This window comes from Bombina bombina, chromosome 1 (genome assembly GCF_027579735.1).
Source record: "Bombina bombina isolate aBomBom1 chromosome 1, aBomBom1.pri, whole genome shotgun sequence".
Classification (NCBI taxonomy): Eukaryota; Metazoa; Chordata; class Amphibia; order Anura; family Bombinatoridae; genus Bombina; species Bombina bombina.
The window spans coordinates 144,293,599-144,318,638 of record NC_069499.1 but is presented as its reverse complement, the minus strand read 5'-3'; positions in this window follow the sequence as shown (position 1 = coordinate 144,318,638).

The window sequence follows — 25,040 nt, the reverse complement described above, 5'->3', positions numbered from 1 at the left end:
GCAAGGGACCAAAATTACTTTATATAAGTGTTATTCTTGTTGTTCAGGCACAACTGTATACTAATAAAGTTTTCATGATCCATAAACAAAAAGAGCATTTTCTTTTAGTGAAGAACATAGGAATTTAAAGTATTTCAAACACATCTTTGGCTTAGCGTAGTTGATCTAGCACATTGTTGGGTTAGAGTTATAAATAAATAGCAAAGGCTTTCTTTAGCAACCCATAGAAGTCTATGGGAGAGGGGGTTATCGCGATAGCCAAAGTCCTGAAGTTACTTGTAATACACGTGCTAATTTGACCGTGTTAACTTTTTACTTTAGCCAAAAAAATTGTACCCCTTTAAATCTAGCCCCTTATCAGGAACAAAGAGTTGGTTTCCATATTCAGAGAATTCAGAAACATAAATATTCTTAATAGCATCATACACAAGGAAACATATGGGAGGTCAATCACAATCGGCTGACTGAGACATTTTTAACTGTTTCCCTAGATAAAATACCTATTTTTACTATGGAGCCTCAGCAATCTCAATCCATTTTCAAGAGACGTTTCTGCACTTTTTGTGACCAATTATGACTGCTTAACTTTGAAAACTCAAGGCACCTTTGGAAATCTTTGGAAGTATTGCAAGACTAGTTGGAATCATGTGCCAGATACAATAAATGGCCAAAGGGGACATTTTAAAGGTGCATTAGCATACATGGTATCAATGTATCACTATTGTACAGTCTAGCAGCAGTGACCTGGGCACACATTTACATATGTATAGGTTTATTTGCATATATTGGGTATGTTGGGTATGATTAAGGCAGTGTACTGCCAAAATGCGTAGGACATATTTTTCTTGTTCATAGGTTGCTGGGACTATTGTGCTTTTAAAGCTGTTTATTTGGTTTCTCCTAAACAATAAATCTACTTTGATTTAATGCCTGGAAGGTTTGCTGGTTTCTTCTCGTAATGGTTGCTATTGGCACTCATCATTGGTTCACGTCACAGTACACGCCTCCGCAAGAGCCGATATTCCTCTACACAGATGGAGCTGATACTATCAGCGGATGCATGCTCAACCCTGTTAGGAGCACTTGTCGGCGGGGCGCTGAGGGATTTGCTGGCATGGGGACCCGCATTGTAGTGGAGGATCACTACAAATTACCTTGTTGAACGATCCATTAGTCGCACTCTGAAGCCCATAGCCACATGAAGACGTAGTGCCGGGTGAGTAATTTCTTGCATTGCATATGACCAAAACTTCCGGATTGAACGTGTACTTTGTTTTGAGCTGTAAAGGGGGACTCTTTGTGTATATATGTAATATCCTGTACAGCTGCAGGAAAAGTGATATCTGGACACCAACATCTAGAAATGGTGTGAAGCAATTTCTTTCTGTTAACGTTTGATTCTAAGGGCCCAATGATCTAAACCTTGCAACCTTGCCGACCTTGGCTGGTTGCCCTGGTGGAATTATCGGAACAAAGGGGCAGTCCCTGCGAGTGGCTAGATGTCCCCTTTTGAAAATAATTGAAGGGACACTTTGCAACGTGGAGCAAAGTTAGCAGGGGGCACACTTTAAAAATTAAATCCTGCAGCCAATATAAATAACATTACACTGCTTTTTTGCAAAAAGCATCTAACAATTGCCTATCAGCTAGATTACAAGTTTGTATGTTCGTCTTTTAACACTGAAAAAATGGTCATTTCAGCGTTAAAACAGCACCGCAGTGACGCAGTCATTTGGAGTCTTGTCGGTATAGCTGTACCGCAAGCCTTTTATCCTGTACCGCAACGTCAGTACCGCACTCGTAAAAAAAAAAATTTCATGGGATTCCCATAGCGCCGGTATTATGAGTTTTGCGGTAAGGCTAAACAGCGAGTGTTACAGCCTAAAACCACAAGATCCGTAACGTCATCTAAAGTCAGAAGTTATGAGTTTTATGCTACAAAGCTGTAACATAAAACTCATAACTAAACTGCTACAAAGTACACTAATCACCCATAAACTACCTATTAACCCCTAAACCAAGGCCCTCCAGCATCGCAAATACTATATTAAATTTATTAACCCCTAATCTGCCGCTCCTGACATCGCCGCCACTAAGAAAATTTATTAACCCCTATTCCGCCGCTCCCCAACATTGCCCTCCCGCATCGCAAACACTATTTAAATATTATTAACCCCTAATCTGTCATCCGCCCACATCACCCCCACTATACTAAAGTTATTATTAAATCCTATTAACCCCTAAAGCCCCCAACAAAATATAATAAATTAAACTATTAACCCCTAAACCAAAAGCCCCCACATCGCAATAAACTAATTTAAACTAGTAGCCCCTAAAGCTAACCCTAACATAACCCCCTAACGTAACCCTAACCCTAACACCCCCTAACTTTAACATAATTAAAATAGAGCTAAATTAAACTTACAATTATTAACTCAATAAACCTATTAACCCCTAAACCACCAGCCCCCCCCACATCACAACAACCTAAATTAAACTAAATTAACCCCTAAACCTAACCCTAACATAATCCTAACCCTAACCCTAACACCCCCTAACTTTAACATGAAATTAGATCTAAATTAAATTTACAATTATTAAATAAATAAACTAAATACTTACCTGTGGAGTAAAACCTAAGCTAGCTACAATATAACTAATAGTTATATTGTAACTAGCTTAGGTTTTATTTTTATTTTAGGTAAGTTTCTATTTATTTTAACTAGGTAGACTATTTAGTAAATAGTTATTAACTATTTAATAACTACCTAGTTAAAATAAATACAAAATTACCTGTCAAATAAAACCTAAGCTACCTTACACTAAAACCTAAAATTACAAAAAATAACCAAAATTATCAACAACAAAAAAATACCCTTTAAAAAAAAAAAAACACCCCAAAATAAAAAAGCCTAATCTAAAGTAAACTACCCAAGGGCCCTTAAAAGGGCATTTTGGGGGCCCTTAAAAGGGCCTTTTGTAGGGCATTGCCCTAAGTCAAACAGCTCTTTTGCTAGAAAAAAGCAAACACCCCTTAACAGTATACAAACCCCCACCCCCCAAACTACCAAGGGCCCTAAAAATGGCCTTTTGGGGGGGCCTTAAAAGGGCCTTTTGTAGGGCATTGCCCTCAGTTAAACAGCTCTTTTGCTAAAAAAATAAAATACATTACACAAAATAACAAACAAATTATCAAAAATAAAAAAATTATTCCTATTCTAATACCCATAAAAAAACACCCCAAAATAAAAAAACCTAATCTAGAATAAATTACTAGTGGCCCTTAAAAGGGCCTTTTGTAGGGCATTTCCCTAAAGAAATTAGCTCTGTTTATGAAATAAAAATACAAATATCCACTAACAGTACAACCCCCCCCAAAACCCACAAAATAAAAATATCTAAAAAGCCTAATCTACCCATTGCCCTGAAAAGGGCATTTGTATGGGCATTGCCCTTAAAAGGGCATTCAGCTCTTTTTACTGCCCAGACCCTAAGCTAAAAAAAAAACTCAACCAAAAAACCATTAAAAAGGCCTAACACTAACCACTTGACGATCCACTTACAGTTTTTGAAGTGTCGTTTGAACGATCTTCATCCTAGAGTTGAAGTCCTGATCCAGGCGGCAAGAAGTCTTCATCCAGACGGCCTCTTCAATCTTCATCCCGGCGGCGAAGTCCTGATCCCCTAAACCGAAAGCCCCCACATCGCAATAAACTAATTTAAACTAGTAGCCCCTAAAGCTAACCCTAACATAACCCCCTAACGTATCCCTAACCCTAACACCCCCTAACTTTAACATAATTAAAATAGAGCTAAATTAAACTTACAATTATTAACTCAATAAACCTATTAAACCCTAAACCACCAGCCCCCCCACATCACAACAACCTAAATTAAACTAAATTAACCCCTAAACCTAACCCTAACATAATCCTAACCATAACCCTAACCCTAACACCCCCTAACTTTAACATGAAATTAGATCTAAATTAAATTTACAATTATTAAATAAATAAACTAAATACTTACCTGTGGAGTAAAACCTAAGCTAGCTACAATATAACTAATAGTTATATTGTAACTAGCTTAGGTTTTATTTTTATTTTAGGTAAGTTTCTATTTATTTTAACTAGGTAGACTAGTTAGTAAATAGTTATTAACTATTTAATAACTACCTAGTTAAAATAAATACAAAATTACCTGTCAAATAAAACCTAAGCTACCTTACACTAAAACCTAAAATTACAAAAAATAACCAAAATTATCAACAACAAAAAAATACCCTTTAAAAAAAAAAAAAACACCCCAAAATAAAAAAGCCTAATCTAAAGTAAACTACCAAGGGCCCTTAAAAGGGCATTTTGGGGGCCCTTAAAAGGGCCTTTTGAAGGGCATTGCCCTAAGTCAAACAGCTCTTTTGCTAGAAAAAAAGCAAACGCCCCTTAACAGTATACAAACCCCCACCCCCCAAACTACCAAGGGCCCTAAAAAGGGCCTTTTGGGGGGCCTTAAAAGGGCCTTTTGTAGGGCATTGCCCTCAGTTTAACAGCTCTTTTGCTAAAAAAATAAAATACATTACACAAAATAACAAACAAATTCTCAAAAATAAAAAAATTATTCCTATTCTAATACCCATAAAAAAAAAACACCCCAAAATAAAAAAACCTAATCTAGAATAAATTACTAGTGGCCCTTAAAAGGGCCTTTTGTAGGGCATTTCCCTAAAGAAATTAGCTCTGTTTATAAAATAAAAATACAAATACCCACTAACAGTACAACCCCCCCCCCAAAACCCACAAAATAAAAATATCTAAAAAGCCTAATCTACCCATTGCCCTGAAAAGGGCATTTGTATGGGCATTGCCCTTAAAAGGGCATTCAGCTCTTTTTACTGCCCAGACCCTAAGCTAAAAAAAAAACTCAACCAAAAAAACATTAAAAAGGCCTAACACTAACCACTTGACGATCCACTTACAGTTTTTGAAGTGTCGTTTGAACGATCTTCATCCTAGAGTTGAAGTCCTGATCCAGGCGGCAAGAAGTCTTCATCCAGACGGCCTCTTCAATCTTCATCCCGGCGGCGAAGTCCTGATCCCCTAAACCGAAAGCCCCCACATCGCAATAAACTAATTTAGACTAGTAGCCCCTAAAGCTAACCCTAACATAACCCCCTAACGTATCCCTAACCCTAACACCCCCTAACTTTAACATAATTAAAATAGAGCTAAATTAAACTTACAATTATTAACTCAATAAACCTATTAACCCCTAAACCACCAGCCCCCCCACATCACAACAACCTAAATTAAACTAAATTAACCCCTAAACCTAACCCTAACATAATCCTAACCATAACCCTAACCCTAACACCCCCTAACTTTAACATGAAATTAGATCTAAATTAAATTTACAATTATTAAATAAATAAACTAAATACTTACCTGTGGAGTAAAACCTAAGCTAGCTACAATATAACTAATAGTTATATTGTAACTAGCTTAGGTTTTATTTTTATTCTAGGTAAGTTTCTATTTATTTTAACTAGGTAGACTAGTTAGTAAATAGTTATTAACTATTTAATAACTACCTAGTTAAAATAAATACAAAATTACCTGTCAAATAAAACCTAAGCTACCTTACACTAAAACCTAAAATTACAAAAAATAACCAAAATTATCAACAACAAAAAAATACCCTTTAAAAAAAAAACACCCCAAAATAAAAAAGCCTAATCTAAAGTAAACTACCAAGTGCCCTTAAAAGGGCATTTTGGGGGCCCTTAAAAGGGCCTTTTGTAGGGCATTGCCCTAAGTCAAACAGCTCTTTTGCTAGAAAAAAAGCAAACACCCCTTAACAGTATACAAACCCCCACCCCCCAAACTACCAAGGGCCCTAAAAATGGCATTTTGGGGGGGCCTTAAAAGGGCCTTTTGTAGGGCATTGCCCTCAGTTAAACAGCTCTTTTGCTAAAAAAATAAAATACATTACACAAAATAACAAACAAATTATCAAAAATAAAAAAATTATTCCTATTCTAATACCCATAAAAAAACACCCCAAAATAAAAAAACCTAATCTAGAATAAATTACTAGTGGCCCTTAAAAGGGCCTTTTGTAGGGCATTTCCCTAAAGAAATTAGCTCTGTTTATGAAATAAAAATACAAATACCCACTAACAGTACAACCCCCCCCCCAAAACCCACAAAATAAAAATATCTAAAAAGCCTAAGCTACCCATTGCACTGAAAAGGGCATTTGTATGGGCATTGCCCTTAAAAGGGCATTCAGCTCTTTTTACTGCCCAGACTCTAAGCTAAAAAAAAAACTCAACCAAAAAAACATTAAAAACGCCTAACACTAACCACTTGACGATCCACTTACAGTTTTTGAAGTGTCGTTTGAACGATCTTCATCCTAGAGTTGAAGTCCTGATCCAGGCGGCAAGAAGTCTTCATCCAGACGGCCTCTTCAATCTTCATCCCGGCGGCGAAGTCCTGATCCAAGCGGCGAGAAGTCTTCATCCAGACGGCCTCTTCAATCTTCATCCAGGCGGCATCTTCTATCTTTATCCTAAAAGCGCGTCCATCCTGAAGACATCCGGCACGGAGCATCCTCTTCATACGGTTGCTGCCATACACTGAATCCTCAATGCAAGGGACGCGATTCAAGATGGTGTCCCTTGCATTCCTATTGGCTGAAAAATTTGAATCAGACAATAGGAATTAGTGCTGCTAAAATCCTATTGGCTGTTCAAATCAGCCAGTAGGATTTAAGCAGCTCTCATTCTATTGGCTAATTCAAATTAGGTAAATTATTCTAGATTAGGTTTTTTATTTTGGGGTGGGGTTTTTTATGGACAGTAGAACAGGAATCGTTATTTTATTTTTTGATAATGTGTTTGTTATTTTGTGTAATGTATATTTTTAGGGGGTGTTTTTTTTTTAGCAAAAGAGCTGTTTAACTTAGGGCAATGCCCTACAAAAGGCCCTTTTAAGGGCCCTTGGTAGTTTGGGGGTGGGGGTTTGTATAGTGTTAGGCAGGCCCGCCATCAGGGGGTGACAGGGGTGACTCCTGTCTGGGGCCCAATGGGCCAGGGGGGCCCCATGAGGCAAGAACTAAAAAAAAAATGTTGCTAATTGAGCATGGGAAATGTTATTACAATGATTAAAGTATTAGCATTTGAGAGGATTTCTGAGTGTGCACTAAACCACTATGCACAGTGGGAGACAGACTTGGCACTTTGTCAGACAGCAGATCACTTTCATTTGCAGAGGAGGTAGGACTTACTAAGCAAATGTTTTTTATTTCTTTGTGCAATTTTGGATTGTAACTTCAGTGTGGTAGTAGTTGTATGGTGGGGCCAGGGGTCCATAAAAACACATTTTTTTAGCAGCAGTGTATTTATGATTATTTGACAATGCTGTAGAAATTCTATATTTAAAACCATGCAGAAATGTTTCCTCCTTAATACACAAATGGTAGGTTCCCTTTTGGCAGATATGCATTATATATATATATATATATATATATATATATATAAAACATTCCCGTTTACTGCCCCTTTATGCAAGGACTTTCCAGATGCAAGGAGGCATGTTATCTAAGATTTTTACATCTGCATAACATGTTATACTCTCAGACTAAGATTGCTCAGTGTTTGAAATGAGACAGGTTAACTTAAAACTGTTCAGTTTACACTACAGCTGACTTAATTTTGAAATACATACCAACAAGCCTAAATCCTGCATTTAACCAGATCTAATGGTATGAGTACCACAGCTTATGGTTCCACCAAGACCATATAGAGTATAGCATTTTCAAAATCCATAAGTGCAGCTGACAGAGGGGAACATTTGTACACTATATTTGAAGTGGTGCTCTTAGTTGGAGAAAATGGGGAAAAATCAAACAAACATATGTCAACCTTTTAAAAGTACTTTTCTTCATCTAGCCATCTACGCATATCATTAATGTACAATTTTGAATTCACAGAATTATTTTTGTTTGCTCAGTTACAAATATGATTCTTTAAAAAGTGATCTCTTAATTTCTGAATTTTTTTTATCATGCATGTCACACACTGTTAATTTAGGGCAGAGCTTTCCAAACTTTTCATGTTGGTGACACACTTTTTACACCTACATCATTTTGCGACACAGTAATTCAGTTGTACTAGCAAACAGGAGGTTAAACTAACTTGTTTTAAGAGATACTGACACACACATAAATGATATAATAACAAAATGTATTTACAAGTAACATTATGTATGTGCAAGAATTAAAAAAATGTTTAATAACACCAATAGCTACTTACTATTTTAATGGGATGTATGAGGATGATGGGATGAACACAGTTTCTGAATATTTGGTGGAATATTAGATAAAGACAATCGCATTTCATCATCAAACATTTTTAAGCTTCCACTTCCTATCCATATATCAAGAGCAGGAGCAGCAATGCATTACTGGGAGCTAGCTGCAAAAAAAACACTGACTTCCGACTTCAGCTCAGCGTTTAAGCTGCTGCCCTTAGAGCTCTGTGAGAACGACTGACTACTGCCCGCGCTGCAAACACACTGCTGTCCCACTCACTGACTACATGTGCAGTCACAAGCCGATTGAGGAAAATACACATGCAGTCAGGAGCCAATGTGCCGCCAAAGCTGCCAATGGGAATAGTTTCAGTTCCCACTGAGCTGCGCCAATAGGTTAAGATGATCTGTAACCCACTAGGTATCAATCACGTGTCAACCATGTGATATGCGTAGCAGGCAGGCGGAAAGTCAGAAACCAAAAAAAATTGTTGAAAAAAATAAAATTTAAAATTTTTTGTGCTGAAGCAGGGACACACCTACACACTGCTGCCGACACACTAGTGTGTCCCGACACACAGTTTGGAAAGCACTGATTTAGGGGATGCAAGGTGCATAAATGTTTCCTCCTGTGAGTGTTTCTGTGGGTGTCTGTGTTGATGTCTTTGTGCTTTGGTTTGTGTCTCTATGAGTGTGTATGTATTTTCTTTTTGTGGGTCTCTGTGAGCGTGGGTGTGTATGTATTTGTGCATTTTCTGTGGATGTCTGTGAGGGTGTGTGCATATGTCTTTGAGCTTTTTCTATGGATGTCTCTGTGAGGGTGTGTGTATGTCTGTATTTGTATATTTTCTCTGGATGCCTCTGTGAGGGTGGGTGTGTATGTCTGCGTCTTCTGTGGATGTCTCTGTTAGGGTGTGTGTGTGTATGTATGTATGTATGTATGTGTTTTCTGTGGATGTCTCTGTGAGGGTGTGTGTTTTCTGTGGGTGTCTCTGTGAGAGTGTATGTATGTCTTTCTGTGTTTTATGTGGTTTTCTCTTTGTGGGTATGTCTTTGTGTGTTTTCTGTGGGTGTCTCTGTGTGTGTGTTTATGTCTCTGTGTGTTTTCTGAGGCTGTCTCTGTCTGTGTTTCCTTGGGTGTATGTGCAAGTTTGAGTTTGTGTGTGTCTGTCCATTGTCTGTTTCTTTTTAGGACATTTTAACATTACTACTGATTATTCACATCTTTCTACATACTTTGAGACTAATGAGACCTTTTTGGAAGTCACCAATCCACCATTTAACCTTTAAATTATTGTTTAGGCAGTTTAGGGCCCTTCCTTTCAGCCACTGCATGCTGTTGTCATCATTTAATTGGCATCTTCCTTTACAAAAAGATAATCAGAACTCCATATTTTGTTTCCTAAATCTCCTTTTTTACAAAACTGTAGTTTACCTCATTACTTGTCAGGTCAATGTAAACAAGTGCTGAGTGTCTGTTTGGGTGCCTGTGTCTGAGTGTGTTTCTTTGCGTGTCTGCTAGAGTGTCTATATGTGAATCCTTATGTGTGAGTGTGTGTGTTTCAGTGTATGAGTGTGTCTGTGTGTTTGTATGTTACTAACTTTACAACATTTCCAAGTTTAAATAGACACTTAAGAATAAAGTGCATATACAGTACGTTTTAGTCACTTGGTCAAAAATGATGTCAAAGGAGGGGGGGGCCCTGATCAATGGATAAGTCAGGGGCCCCAAAATTTCTAGTGGCGGCCCTGGTGTTAGGGGGGGTTTGTATTTTTTTGTTTAGCAAAAGAGCTGTTTAACTCAGGGAAATGCCCTACAAAAGACCCTTTTAAGGCCCCCCCAAAAGGCCCTTTCAAGGGCCCTTGGTTGTTTGGGGGGTGGGAGTTTGTATAGTGTTAGGGGGTGTTTGTATTTTTTTTTTTTGGAGCAAAAGAGCTGTTTAACTCAGGGCAATGCCCTACAAAAGGCCCTTTAAGGGCCCCCCAAAAGGCCCTTTTAAGGGCCCTTGGTAGTTTATTCTAGATTATGCTTTTTTATTTTGGGGTGTTTTTGTTTTTAAAGGGTATTAGAAAAGGAATAATCTTTAAAAAAAAATTGATAATTTCATTGGGTTTTTTGTAATGGTAGTTTTTTTGTTTTTTTTTAATGTTAGGTTTTAGTGTAAGGCAGGTTAGGTTTTATTTCCCAGGTAAGTTTGTATTTATTTTACGTAGGTAGTTAGAAAATAGTTAATAACTATTTACCAACTAGTCTACCTAGTTAAAATAAATACAAACTTACCTGGGAAATAAAAATAAAACCTAAGCTAGCTACAATGTAACTATAAGTTATATTGTAGCTACCTTAGGTTTTATTTCACAGGTAAGTATTTAGTATTAAATAGGAATTATTTACTTAATAATTGTAAATTTAATTTAGATCTAATTTCATTATGTTAAAGTTAGGGAGTTTTAGGATTAGGGTTAGGTTTAGGGGTTAATATAGTTTAATTTAGGTTGTTGCGATATGGGGGGATGGTGGTTTAGGGGTTAATAGTTTAATTTAGTTCTATTTTAATTATGTTAAAGTTAGGGGGTTAGGGTTACGTTAGAGTTAGTGTTAGGGGTTAAAAGTTTAATTTAGGTTGTTGTGATGTGGGTGGCTGTCGGTTTAGGGGTTAATAGGTTTATTTAGTGGTAGTGAAGTGGGAGGCCAGAGGTTTAGGGGTTAATAACTTTATTTAGTTGTGGCAATGTTGGGGAGCAGCGGAATAGGGGTTAATAACTTTAATATAGTTGCTGCAATGTTGAGGTGCGGAGGAATAGGGGTTAATAACTTTAATATAGTTGCTGCGATGTTGGGGTGCGGAGGAATAGGCGTTAATAACTTTAGTATAGTGGCAGCGATATTGGGAGCGGAACATGAGGGGTTAATAATTTTATTTAGGTGGCGGCGATATCGGGACCGGAAGATTAGGGGTTAATAACTGTAGGCAGGCGTCGGTGATGTCAGCGCCAAAGGATTAGGGGTGTTTAGACTCAGGGTTTATGTTAGGGTGTTAGGTTTAAACTGTATTTTCTTTTTCCCCATAGACATCAATGGGGCTGTGTTACGGAGCTTTTGTTTCCGCGATCGCAGGTGTTAGACTTTTTTTTGACTGCTCTCCCCATTGATGTCTATGGGGAAAGCGTGCACAAGTACGTCAAAACACTGCTTGTTTTTGGTGCGGTATGGAGCTCAAAATCTCCATATAGTACTCACAAGCCGGGTTTTTTTAAACTTGTAATGGTAGCGCTATAGGGGGTTAAATAACGCAACTTTTGTTGCGTTCTTTACTTTCCCTATAGCGCTCCAAACTCATAATCTAGTTGTATATTTTCTACTGCATGTGTTTGTCTAGTAGGGTTATAATTATTTCAGTGTTCTAAGAAAAGCTTCCCACCTTTTAGATGGCAAGAAAAAAATTATATATGATGTGCGAAAATCTTTACAGAATTACGCTAGGATTAGAGAGAATTTCAAATACGCCCATGGAACGCCCATTTTATGGAAAAAAACAAAAATTACGCTTTGAATTTTGTACATAAAAGAAGTGAAAGAAAAAAAATGGGTTTTGAATCCCTTTAAATTACGATTTACATTGTGCATATTCAATACAATTTTTCTCCTGAGTAATTTACGTATAATTTTTAAGATTTTTGGTCAAGAATTTTGTTAAAATTTTTGATGCACCTTAACCCTTTCCTGGTGGTACTTATTTGTTTCCATAGGAACAAAATTCCAATGTAAACAAATAAGTAAAAATGTAAATCACGTGATGGCTCTAGGCACCCCTTCCAGCCCATGATCCCATTCAGTAAGCGCCTATGGCTTCAGTGCAGCCAATCATTCTATGCCGTCCTAAGGGTGGTTAAGCCCAGTGCAGTTAAGATGGCATAGAACGTCCTAAGGGCAGGAAGGGGTTAACAATACAATATTTGTTCCTGTTTATTTTTGTGTGAATGGTTCAATTATTCGTTTACTATGTCTTGATTTTACTTTTTTATAATGAGCAATAAATAAAGCCTTATTTTTTGGCATTTACCAAAGCGTCCTGGTTCTTACCCAGATTGGCCATTGTGTGTGAGGAACTGTATCTTTTCTTGGTTCAATTATTTGTTTTGTAGGATTTTTAAAATACCAATATGCAGTATACGCTCCTTAGTGAGACAACAGTTTTCAGGGTAAAAAGTGGCTTTAGATAATTCCACCAGGGAAATAGAAGGACTGGCAAGTATTCTTTGATATTCTCGCCTGCCCAGAGACATTTAGATTATTGAGCCTTAAATCACACTCACATTGTTATGAATAGCAACAAGCAAAGGATGCAAAGTACCAGGTTTAGACCATTATTTAGCAATCACTTTAGAGATAGCATCTGGAAAAGGAAAAACTTTAGGTGTAATAACAGTAGTCTTAAATACGTAATTTAAATGATTACAAGATTTATCATTAGAAGGTTTAGACTGCTCAATACCCAAAGTAAATAATACTTTCTTCAAAAGAGAGTGAATATGTTCAATTTTAAATAAAAAAGAAGATTTGTAAAGTTCTGTCTCTGATATAGGGTCCTCTGAATCAGAGGAACCCCATCAGTAGAAGATACATCAGTATGCTGTCGGTCAGTACAGAATTCACTACACTTAGGAAAACTTTGTAAAGTCCTTTTACGTTTAATTGAAGGCGGAATAGCAGTCATAGCTTTCTCTATGGCTGCAGCAGGAATGCCATTTGCATTAGACTGAGATGGATAAACGGTGGATGCATTTGAACTCATAGAAATATTATCAGCATGTAATAAGTTTTCAAAACAAGAGCCACATAATTGAGCCGAAGAATTCAGATCAGATTTTTTTACAAAAAACACACTTAGCTTTAGTAGAAACATGTTCATGCAGCTCAGTTCCTATGGTAACGTCTGAGGCAGATTCAGTTTGAGACATAGGGGCTGATTTATCATGGCCTGAATGGGGCCAAATACCCCTGTTTCCAGGCGAGCCTTCAGGCTCACCGGAAACAAGAGTTAAGAAACAGCGGTCTTAAGACCACTGCTCCTTAACTCGTCCACTGCCTCTGAGGCTATGGACATCAATCCGCACGATCCAATACGATCGGGTTGATTGACACCCCCTGCTAGCGGCCAATTGGCCACGAATCTGCAGGGGGCAGCATTGTACAAGCAGTTTACCAGAACTGCTTGTGCAATGTTAAATGCCAACAGTGTATGCTGTTGGCATTTATCGATGTCTGGCGGACATGATACGCTATAGCGTATCATGTCCGCCAGACATTAATAAATTGGCCCCAAAGTTGCAAAAAATCATAAACAAATAAAATATATTATATTTGCAAGTTTTATCTATGCTCCTGTATATAGCAGGCTTTGAGAGAATGAAAAAACAGAGTGAAAATATTATAAAAATAGATCTGATTAACATCGTTTCTGACTATAAAAACAAGTGCTGCACAAAGCTCTCCAAATTTTTTGAGAGCACAAAGAGACTTGGGGGCGGCATGACTTAAATAGCATCATCTCATGCGCGTTTTGCGCCAGAGTTTAAAATATATTAGAGAAAACTGGAGGTAAGTAGAAAAATGTGTTTTAATTTGTCCATTTTTATAAAAATAAAGAATTTAGCCCCCAATCACTTAATACCTGTTTCACAAACTCCATTGCAAAAAAACCTGATATGCATTGTTAAAATTTATAAGGAGCACTAAACAACTGACTCAGGGCATATATAAACAATATATAACAACTTTATTTAAAAAGTGCCCAATCCATAGCTGAGAGTGTCTTCTAAAAATATAAAATTCATTCTTACCATTTAATACACCCATTCACATATAGCAGGACAGCCAAACCAGTACTGAAACATATCAGCAGAGGTAATGGTAGAAGAGTATAACGTCAATCTGTATAGGGAGTCTAACTCCCAACTTTATTTCCTCTCTTATCATGAAATATTCCCCATCCCGTCCTCTTCAATCAACCTCTGACCTACGTCTCTCCACTCCTGTTATCTCTACATCCCACTCCCGCCTCCAAGACTTTGCACGTGCTGCTCTTGTCCTCTGGAACTCTCTACCCCGCTCCATAAGACTGTCTCAAACCTTGTATAGCTTCAGACGCTCCTTGAAAACCCACCTATTCAGAGAAGCATACCATAGCTCCTCCATCCCTCATCCGAACGAAACTAATACATGAACTGCCTGACTCACTACTGCAACTACAACTGATATAACAAGCTACCCCAACCTTATGTCTCTGCACCCTAAACCTGTAGACTGTGAGCTCTCCAGAGCAGGGCCCTCTTCCTCGTGTACTAGATTTGTTTAGTTTTATGTTTTGTATTTTTATCAAAAATGTTGTCATTGTATACCCCTATACCTATACTACGGAATTTGGCGGCGCTATACAAATAAATGATAATAATAATAATAATCCCTGCAACTGAATTTACAGGGAGGTTGTATGCAAGGCTTTCCCAGAGGCAAAAACATAGTAGCATAAAGCAGTACTCCCTTCACTTCCCTCAGACAAACACTGTACTGTCACTGAAGAAATCAAGCCCATCATACTTCACCATCTCCTAAGGAGGCAACGTTTTTTTAACTGAGGTATGAGTAAGGTGGGCGGGGTATTTTTAGGCTTTTGAGGTTTGGGAAACTTTGCCTCCTCCTGGTAGGAATGTATATCCCATCAGTAACAAGCTTGTGGACTCTCGCCACCTATATGAAAGAAATATAATTAGTGGCGAGCATTCTTTGATAATCTTGCCAGCCCAGAGACATTTAGATTATTGAGCCCTAAATTATACTCGCACTGTTATGATTATATCTAACAGTACTGGCATCTTCGTAACAGGCCTTTAAAACGAGATTGTGCAATCATGAGCTCAAAAGGAACTTATTGCAATTTAAATCCATCCTCACCACTGCTAAACCATCTGAATATCATTTTTATGAAAGCATTATGGGTATACTGTGCATGATTGCTCAATCACTATATTGTCACTTTTAATCATTTACAATTATTGTATTTTAAATATTAAAATGTATTGATTGTAAAAGCAGTTTTTATGGTTTGGTGTGACCTGAAAACAAGATGAAGATTATAGATTTCTCTTACATGGACTTATGATTTTTTCATATACTAGATTTTCACAGTAACGAACCTGTACAGCATGAACATGCTCCATAGTAACATATCTGCATTGAAGGTGTTCAAACTAGATTGTGCCTTGTAAAAATGTACTGTTCTTTAAGACCTAAAGTAAACCACTTTTATTATTAATAAAACGGCACAGGACTACATGATGAACTGTACGACTTGTGCACCACTGGTTTAGAGGTCAATTGATACTAGACATGTGCAATTAGTTTCGTTCAGAATAAAAATTCGGACGAAAAATGGTTGATTCGGAGATTCGGATGTATCCGAATCTCCGAATCACCCCAGTAATGAAACAAAACTAATCTAATCCAAATCAATTTTTAACGAAAAATCAGAATTTTCCCCTCTGTCGCTCTCTCTCTCCCCTCTGTCTCTCTCTCCCCTCTTTCGCTCTCTCTCTCTCCCCTCTGTCTCTCTCTCTCTCCTCTGTCTCTCTCCCCTCTGGGTATCTTTCTCCCCACTGGGTCTCTCTCTCTGTCTCTCTCTCCCCTCTGTCTCTTTGTCTCTGTCTCTCTCTCTCACCTCTCTCTCTCCCCTATCCCCCTCTGTCTCTCTATCTCCCTGTCTCTCCTTCTCCCCCCGTCTCTCTCTCCCTCTCCCCCCGAGTGCGTTTCTGTGTTTCTGTCTACCTTTTATTTATTTAATTAATGAATTAGTGGTGCCATCTGAGGGTGTGGCTTTATTTAAAGGGGTGGGGTCAAGTGCCCCACCATCTTTAAATTTCACCAGCCGCAACTAGATCAAGACATTTTTATATTTACTGAATAATGAAGGAATCTATAAGCATAATTTGCAGCATTAAAGTAAAAAGTATGTTTTAAACATATTTTAATGGGCCTGGATTTCTAGATCTCATAATCAGAACAAGCATTTTGTTATCTGGCAAGAGTTTCTGTTACAATCCTTTAGACTAAAATCACATGTTTACTAAGTTGACCAGTTTTTCAAGACACCATTTAAAGGGACATTAAACCCCTATGTTTTCTTTCATGATTTAGAAAGAGCATGCAATTTTAAATAACTTTCCAATTTACATCTAATATCTAATTTTCTTCATTCTTTTTATATCCTTTGTTGAAAATCATATCTAAATATGCTCAGTAGCTGCTGATTAGTGGCTGCACATAGATACCTCATGTGATTGGCTCACCCATGTGCATTGCTATTTCTTCAACAAAGGATATCTTTTTAAGGCGTATCCTAGCCAGTGCCTCACCAGCCTCTGACATCACCGCATGTCACTATGCCCAAGTACGTTCAAAGGAGGCAAATCTGACACTAAGCAAATAAACTGGAAAGTTATTTCAAAATGTATGCTCTCTCTCTGAATTATGAAAGACTTTTTGGTTTAATTTCCCTTTAACTCTAAAACCTGCAGTGTTTCCACTGTCCTTGGAAAGGCTGGAGTGCATTCCATGGAATACAGAACATTGATGCTCCTACATGCTGTATGATTGGCTGATATGTGAAGCAGATTGTTTATATCTGTATCATATATAAGATCATGTTCCTGTTTTCAACCGCTAGCTGTGATGCCATTTATAATGTTTTTGAATAGATAACCAAGTTTAAAAAAAAGATATGTGCAATACAATACAAAGATCATGTACTTAACCAAAACTGTTCAGTTCTATAGAGGACAGTCCAAAATGCCAATGTAGTCCAATATTGTCATCCAATATAAGGACCAGATGATCATCAAAATTTGTTCCAAGACAGTTCTCCTGAAGGTAGTATGGTGCCTCACCACATCAAGTAATCTGAATAGAGGTGCCTCATAGGGCAATAATGTTTTACCAATCAAGAAAAAACATAATTTATGTAAGAACTTACCTGATAAATTCATTTCTTTCATATTAACAAGAGTCCATGAGCTAGTGACGTATGGGATATACATTCCTACCAGGAGGGGCAAAGTTTCCCAAACCTTAAAATGCCTATAAATACACCCCTCACCACACCCACAAATCAGTTTAACGAATAGCCAAGAAGTGGGGTGATAAGAAAAAAAGTGCGAAGCATATAAAATAAGGAATTGGAATAATTGTGCTTTATACAAAAAAATCATAACCACCACAAAAAAGGGTGGGCCTCATGGACTCTTGTTAATATGAAAGAAATGAATTTATCAGGTAAGTTCTTACATAAATTATGTTTTCTTTCATGTAATTAACAAGAGTCCATGAGCTAGTGACGTATGGGATAATGACTACCCAAGATGTGGATCTTTCCACACAAGAGTCACTAGAGAGGGAGGGATAAAATAAAGACAGCCAATTCCTGCTGAAAATAATCCACACCCAAAATAAAGTTTAACAAAAAACATAAGCAGAAGATTCAAACTGAAACCGCTGCCTGAAGAACTTTTCTACCAAAAACTGCTTCAGAAGAAGAAAATACATCAAAATGGTAGAATTTAGTAAAAGTATGCAAAGAGGACCAAGTTGCTGCTTTGCAGATCTGGTCAACCGAAGCTTCATTCCTAAACGCCCAGGAAGTAGAAACTGACCTAGTAGAATGAGCTGTAATTCTTTGAGGCGGAATTTTACCCGACTCAACATAGGCAAGATGAATTAAAGATTTCAACCAAGATGCCAAAGAAATGGCAGAAGCTTTCTGGCCTTTCCTAGAACCGGAAAAGATAACAAATAGACTAGAAGTCTTACGGAAAGATTTCGTAGCTTCAACATAATATTTCAAAGCTCTAACAACATCCAAAGAATGCAATGATTTCTCCTTAGAATTCTTAGGATTAGGACATAATGAAGGAACCACAATTTCTCTACTAATGTTGTTGGAATTCACAACTTTAGGTAAAAATTCAAAAGAAGTTCGCAACACCGCCTTATCCTGATGAAAAATCAGAAAAGGAGACTCACACGAAAGAGCAGATAATTCAGAAACTCTTCTAGCAGAAGAGATGGCCAAAAGGAACAAAACTTTCCAAGAAAGTAATTTAATGTCCAATGAATGCATAGGTTCAAACGGAGGAGCTTGAAGAGCTCCCAAAACCAAATTCAAACTCCATGGAGGAGAAATTGACTTAATGACAGGTTTTATACGAACCAAAGCTTGTACAAAACAATGAATATCAGGAAGAATAGCAATCTTTCTGTGAAAAAGAACAGAAAGAGCGGAGATTTGTCCTTTCAAAGAACTCGCGGACAAACCCTTATCTAAACCATCCTGAAGAAACTGTAAAATTCTCGGTATTCTAAAAGAATGCCAAGAAAAATGATGAGAAAGACACCAAGAAATATAAGTCTTCCAGACTCTATAATATATCTCTCGAGATACAGATTTACGAGCCTGTAACATAGTATTAATCACGGAGTCAGAGAAACCTCTATGACCAAGAATCAAGCGTTCAATCTCCATACCTTTAAATTTAAGGATTTCAGATCCGGATGGAAAAAAGGACCTTGAGACAGAAGGTCTGGTCTTAACGGAAGAGTCCATGGTTGGCAAGATGCCATCCGGACAAGATCCGCATACCAAAACCTGTGAGGCCATGCCGGAGCTATTAGCAGAACAAACGAGCATTCCCTCAGAATCTTGGAGATTACTCTTGGAAGAAGAACTAGAGGCGGAAAGATATAGGCAGGATGATACTTCCAAGGAAGTGATAATGCATCCACTGCCTCCGCCTGAGGATCCCGGGATCTGGACAGATACCTGGGAAGTTTCTTGTTGAGATGAGAGGCCATCAGATCTATCTCTGGGAACCCCCACATTTGAACAATCTGAAGAAATACCTCTGGGTGAAGAGACCATTCGCCCGGATGCAACGTTTGGCGACTGAGATAATCCGCTTCCCAATTGTCTACACCTGGGATATGAACCGCAGAGATTAGACAGGAGCTGGATTCCGCCCAAACCAAAATTCGAGATACTTCTTTCATAGCCAGAGGACTGTGAGTCCCTCCTTGATGATTGATGTATGCCACAGTTGTGACATTGTCTGTCTGAAAACAAATGAACGATTCTCTCTTCAGAAGAGGCCAAAACTGAAGAGCTCTGAAAACTGCACGGAGTTCCAAGATATTGATCGGTAATCTCACCTCCTGAGATTCCCAAACTCCTTGTGCCGTCAGAGATCCCCACACAGCTCCCCAACCTGTGAGACTTGCATCTGTTGAAATTACAGTCCAGGTCGGAAGAACAAAAGAAGCCCCCTGAATTAAACGATGGTGATCTGTCCACCACGTTAGAGAGTGCCGAACAATCGGTTTTAAAGATATTAATTGATATATCTTCGTGTAATCCCTGCACCATTGGTTCAGCATACAGAGCTGAAGAGGTCGCATGTGAAAACGAGCAAAGGGGATCGCGTCCGATGCAGCAGTCATAAGACCTAGAATTTCCATGCATAAGGCTACCGAAGGGAATGATTGAGACTGAAGGTTTCGACAGGCTGTAATCAATTTTAGACGTCTCTTGTCTGTTAAAGACAAAGTCATGGACACTGAATCTATCTGGAAACCCAGAAAGGTTACCCTTGTTTGAGGAATCAAAGAACTTTTTGGTAAATTGATCCTCCAACCATGATCTTGAAGAAACAACACAAGTCGATTCGTATGAGATTCTGCTAAATGTAAAGACGGAGCAAGTACCAAGATATCGTCCAAATAAGGAAATACCACAATACCCTGTTCTCTGATTACAGACAGAAGGGCACCGAGAATCTTTGTGAAAATTCTTGGAGCTGTAGCAAGGCCAAACGGTAGAGCCACAAATTGGTAATGCTTGTCTAGAAAAGAGAATCTCAGGAACTGATAATGATCTGGATGAATCGGAATATGCAGATATGCATCCTGTAAATCTATTGTGGACATATAATTCCCTTGCTGAACAAAAGGCAATATAGTCCTTACAGTTACCATCTTGAACGTTGGTATCCTTACATAACGATTCAATAATTTTAGATCCAGAACTGGTCTGAAGGAATTCTCCTTCTTTGGTACAATGAAGAGATTTGAATAAAACCCCATCCCCTGTTCCGGAACTGGAACTGGCATAATTACTCCAGCCAACTCTAGATCTGAAACACAATTCAGAAATGCTTGAGCTTTCACTGGATTTACTTGGACATGGGAAAGAAAAAATCTCTTTGCAGGAGGTCTCATCTTGAAACCAATTCTGTACCCTTCTGAAACAATGTTCTGAATCCAAAGATTGTGAACAGAATTGATCCAGATTTCTTTGAAAAAACGTAACCTGCCCCCTACCAGCTGAACTGGAATGAGGGCCGTACCTTCATGTGAACTTAGAAGCAGGCTTTGCCTTTCTAGCAGGCTTGGATTTATTCCAGACTGGAGATGGTTTCCAAACTGAAACTGCTCCTGAGGACGAAGGATCAGGCTTTTGTTCTTTGTTGAAACGAAAGGAACGAAAACGATTGTTAGCCCTGTTTTTACCTTTAGACTTTTTATCCTGTGGTAAAAAAGTTCCTTTCCCACCAGTAACAGTTGAAATAATAGAATCCAACTGAGAACCAAATAATTTGTTTCCCTGGAAAGAAATGGAAAGTAGAGTTGATTTAGAAGCCATATCAGCATTCCAAGTCTTAAGCCATAAAGCTCTTCTGGCTAAGATAGCCAGAGACATAAATCTAACATCAACTCTAATAATATCAAAAATGGCATCACAGATGAAATTATTAGCATGCTGGAGAAGAATAATAATATCATGAGAATCACGATTTGTTACTTGTTGCGCTAGAGTTTCCAACCAAAAAGTTGAAGCTGCAGCAACATCAGCCAATGATATAGCAGGTCTAAGAAGATTACCTGAACATAGATAAGCTTTTCTTAGAAAAGATTCAATTTTTCTATCTAAAGGATCCTTAAACGAGGTACCATCTGATGTAGGAATGGTAGTACGTTTAGCAAGGGTAGAAATAGCCCCATCAACTTTAGGGATTTTGTCCCAAAATTCTAACCTGTCAGGCGGAACAGGATATAATTGCTTAAAACGTTTAGAAGGAGTAAATGAATTACCCAATCTATCCCATTCCTTAGCAATTACTGCAGAAATAGCATTAGGAACAGGAAAGACTTCTGGAATAACCGCAGGAGCTTTAAAAACCTTATCCAAACGTATAGAATTAGTATCAAGAGGACTAGAATCCTCTATTTCTAAAGCAATTAGTACTTCTTTAAGTAAAGAGCGAATAAATTCCATCTTAAATAAATATGAAGATTTATCAGCATCAATCTCTGAGACAGAATCCTCTGAACCAGAAGAGTCCAAAGAATCAGAATGATGGTGTTCATTTAAAAATTCATCTGTAGAGAGAGAAGATTTAAAAGACTTTTTACGTTTACTAGAAGGAGAAATAACAGACAAAGCCTTCTTTATGGATTCAGAAACAAAATCTCTTATGTTATCAGGAACATTCTGCACCTTAGATGTTGAGGGAACTGCAACAGGCAATGGTACATCACTAAAGGAAATATTATCTGCATTAACAAGTTTGTCATGACATTTAATACAAACAACAGCTGGAGGAATAGCTACCAAAAGTTTACAGCAGATACACTTAGCTTTGGTAGATCCAGCAGGCAGAGGTTTTCCTGTAGTATCTTCTGGCTCAGATGCAACGTGAGACATCTTGCAATATGTAAGAGAAAAAACAACATATAAAGCAAAATAGATCAAATTCCTTATAAGACAGTTTCAGGAATGGGAAAAAAATGCCAAACATCAAGCTTCTAGCAACCAGAAGCAAATGAAAAATGAGACTGAAATAATGTGGAGACAAAAGCGACGCCCATATTTTTTTGGCGCCAAATAAGACGCCCACATTATTTGGCGCCTAAATGCTTTTGGCGCCAAAAATGACGCCACATCCGGAACGCCGACATTTTTGGCGCAAAATAACGTCAAAAATGACGCAACTTCCGGCGACACGTATGACGCCGGAAACGGAAATGAATTTTTGCGCCAAAAAAGTCCGCGCCAAGAATGACGCAATAAAATGAAGCATTTTCAGCCCCCGCGAGCCTAACAGCCCACAGGGAAAAAAGTCAAATTTTTGAGGTAAGAAAAAATATGATAATTAAAGCATAATCCCAAATATGAAACTGACTGTCTGGAAATAAGGAAAGTTGAACATTCTGAGTCAAGGCAAATAAATGTTTGAATACATATATTTAGAACTTTATAAATAAATTGCCCAACCATAGCTTAGAGTGTCACAGAAAATAAGACTTACTTACCCCAGGACACTCATCTACATGTTTGTAGAAAGCCAAACCAGTACTGAAACGAGAATCAGTAGAGGAAATGGTAAGTATAAGAGTATATCGTCGATCTGAAAAGGGAGGTAAGAGATGAATCTCTACGACCGATAACAGAGAACCTTATGAAATAGACCCCGTAGAAGGAGATCACTGCATTCAATAGGCAATACTCTCCTCACATCCCTCTGACATTCACTGCACGCTGAGAGGAAAACCGGGCTCCAACTTGCTGCGGAGCGCATATCAACGTAGAATCTAGCACAAACTTACTTCACCACCTCCATCGGAGGCAAAGTTTGTAAAACTGATTTGTGGGTGTGGTGAGGGGTGTATTTATAGGCATTTTAAGGTTTGGGAAACTTTGCCCCTCCTGGTAGGAATGTATATCCCATACGTCACTAGCTCATGGACTCTTGTTAATTACATGAAAGAAATGCAGAACTACTAGCACTCATATAGGCGAAACACTTTATAGTGCAATTTACATATACTGGTTCCTTAAAAGTCCCCCACCTGAACTTTCATCTCCTTACTGGTGAAGCATGAGGTCTCCACTTCCAGTGTGGCCTGCGTCACTCGATGGCACCCAGTTCATCCCCTCTGAAAACCATAACCTTGCTCCTGGAAACCACTATTTTGACAGCAGTAATCGTCACCAATTTCAAGCAGAAATCTTGCTGGTGGACAAGAAACCACTAATCTCACAGCTGTATTCAACCTTTGGAAAAATGCATTGCTGCCACCCAGAGAAATAAGATTGTGGCAACCAAAAATAGTGAGTTTCTAAAAAAGGAGATCTCTTGATAATGAGGGGATAAACAGCAGCTAACAATAAACAATTGTTAAAAGTTAAGTTTTTATTAATATACATTTATGCTTCAAGAACACTTTTCTTTCTTTTCATTACTATTCAAAAAAAATTAGATACAGGGCAAAAAGATCAGACAGCAGCACAGGGAACATTCTTTATCTGAGTTCCTTGCTACACCAATTATATATAACTGAAGCATAAAAAGAAGCAATTTAATATATTGTACATACATAAAACATTAATTGTTTAAAATGACGAATGATAAACTTTTAAGTGGTTTCCATGCAAAGATACAACATTTTCAATGGGTCCTACGTTCTAAGATACAAGCTTTTATTTGGTTTAGTTCCCTATTAGAGTGTAATACCTATCCATGCACTTGACCCATGGTTACTTGTGTTTATACAAGCATGAAAATACACATATGGCTTGGTCCATGTGGATGCGAAATGCATTAAATTAAGCTATACCCTCACGCGGCAGACCTTTTTAATCAAGCTGTATGTGTGTGTACTCATGAAAATGTGGACATGGCTTGACTGGTATGGACACATGTTGTGGGAAAATACATATGTATTAAGATGATGTATCTTTTTAAATATGAATATCCATTACACCATGTGTTGTATCTAATGAGGTGGAGTAATGCAATGAGATAACCAGAAGCCTGCGTATGAAGAAGGAATTGACCATAGTCTGTGAGTATTTCATAATTTCCTTGAGGTTTCAAATGAAATTTAAAGTCATAACCTGATTTCTGCAGAAAATTAGACCCACATACTCTTTATTTCTAATTTAGAATAGTGTTATTTTCAGAATTTAAACTAATTTGTTCTTTCATTCTAAAATGGATTTTTTTTTCTAATTAGGAGTATATCTATTTTTCCTAACCTAAAATTGAAATGTAACATTTTTATTTATAAAATAGAAATATTAGCCTTCTGCACAGCTTAAGACCATCAAAAGTGTATATTTGATGTACATGGCTAAAATTAGACTGTATCCACTGGGATAAGTGTTGAAAAGCTGTTCTTATTTGTAATTAACTGCTAAGCCCAACAGAAAAGATGTTGGTTCATTTTGTACTTAGTATGAATTAATATATTAGCCCCTAAGCAGAGAAGGCAATGTAGGGGGTTTATGGAAATTTACAAGCCTACTGAGCCTAATTACACTATAATGACAAAACTGGCATTTGCTGCCACTTATTTATTGAAAGCCTGTAAATATGTATTTTATGTCCAATTAATGGTATATTTAATTTATACAGAGACATGATTGTATCATATAGTTGGCAAAATGTAACATTACATTTTAGACATTACAGATTGTTCTACCTGGAATAAATTGTGCATTTCCATTCACTGCTTAACCTGTGTCGCCTTTTTCTTGATTGAATCCATAATTTCTCTCAAAAGCATATTCAGAATTGTGTTACAATCCTGCCACCTAGTGCCCAAGTATAGTAAAAAATATA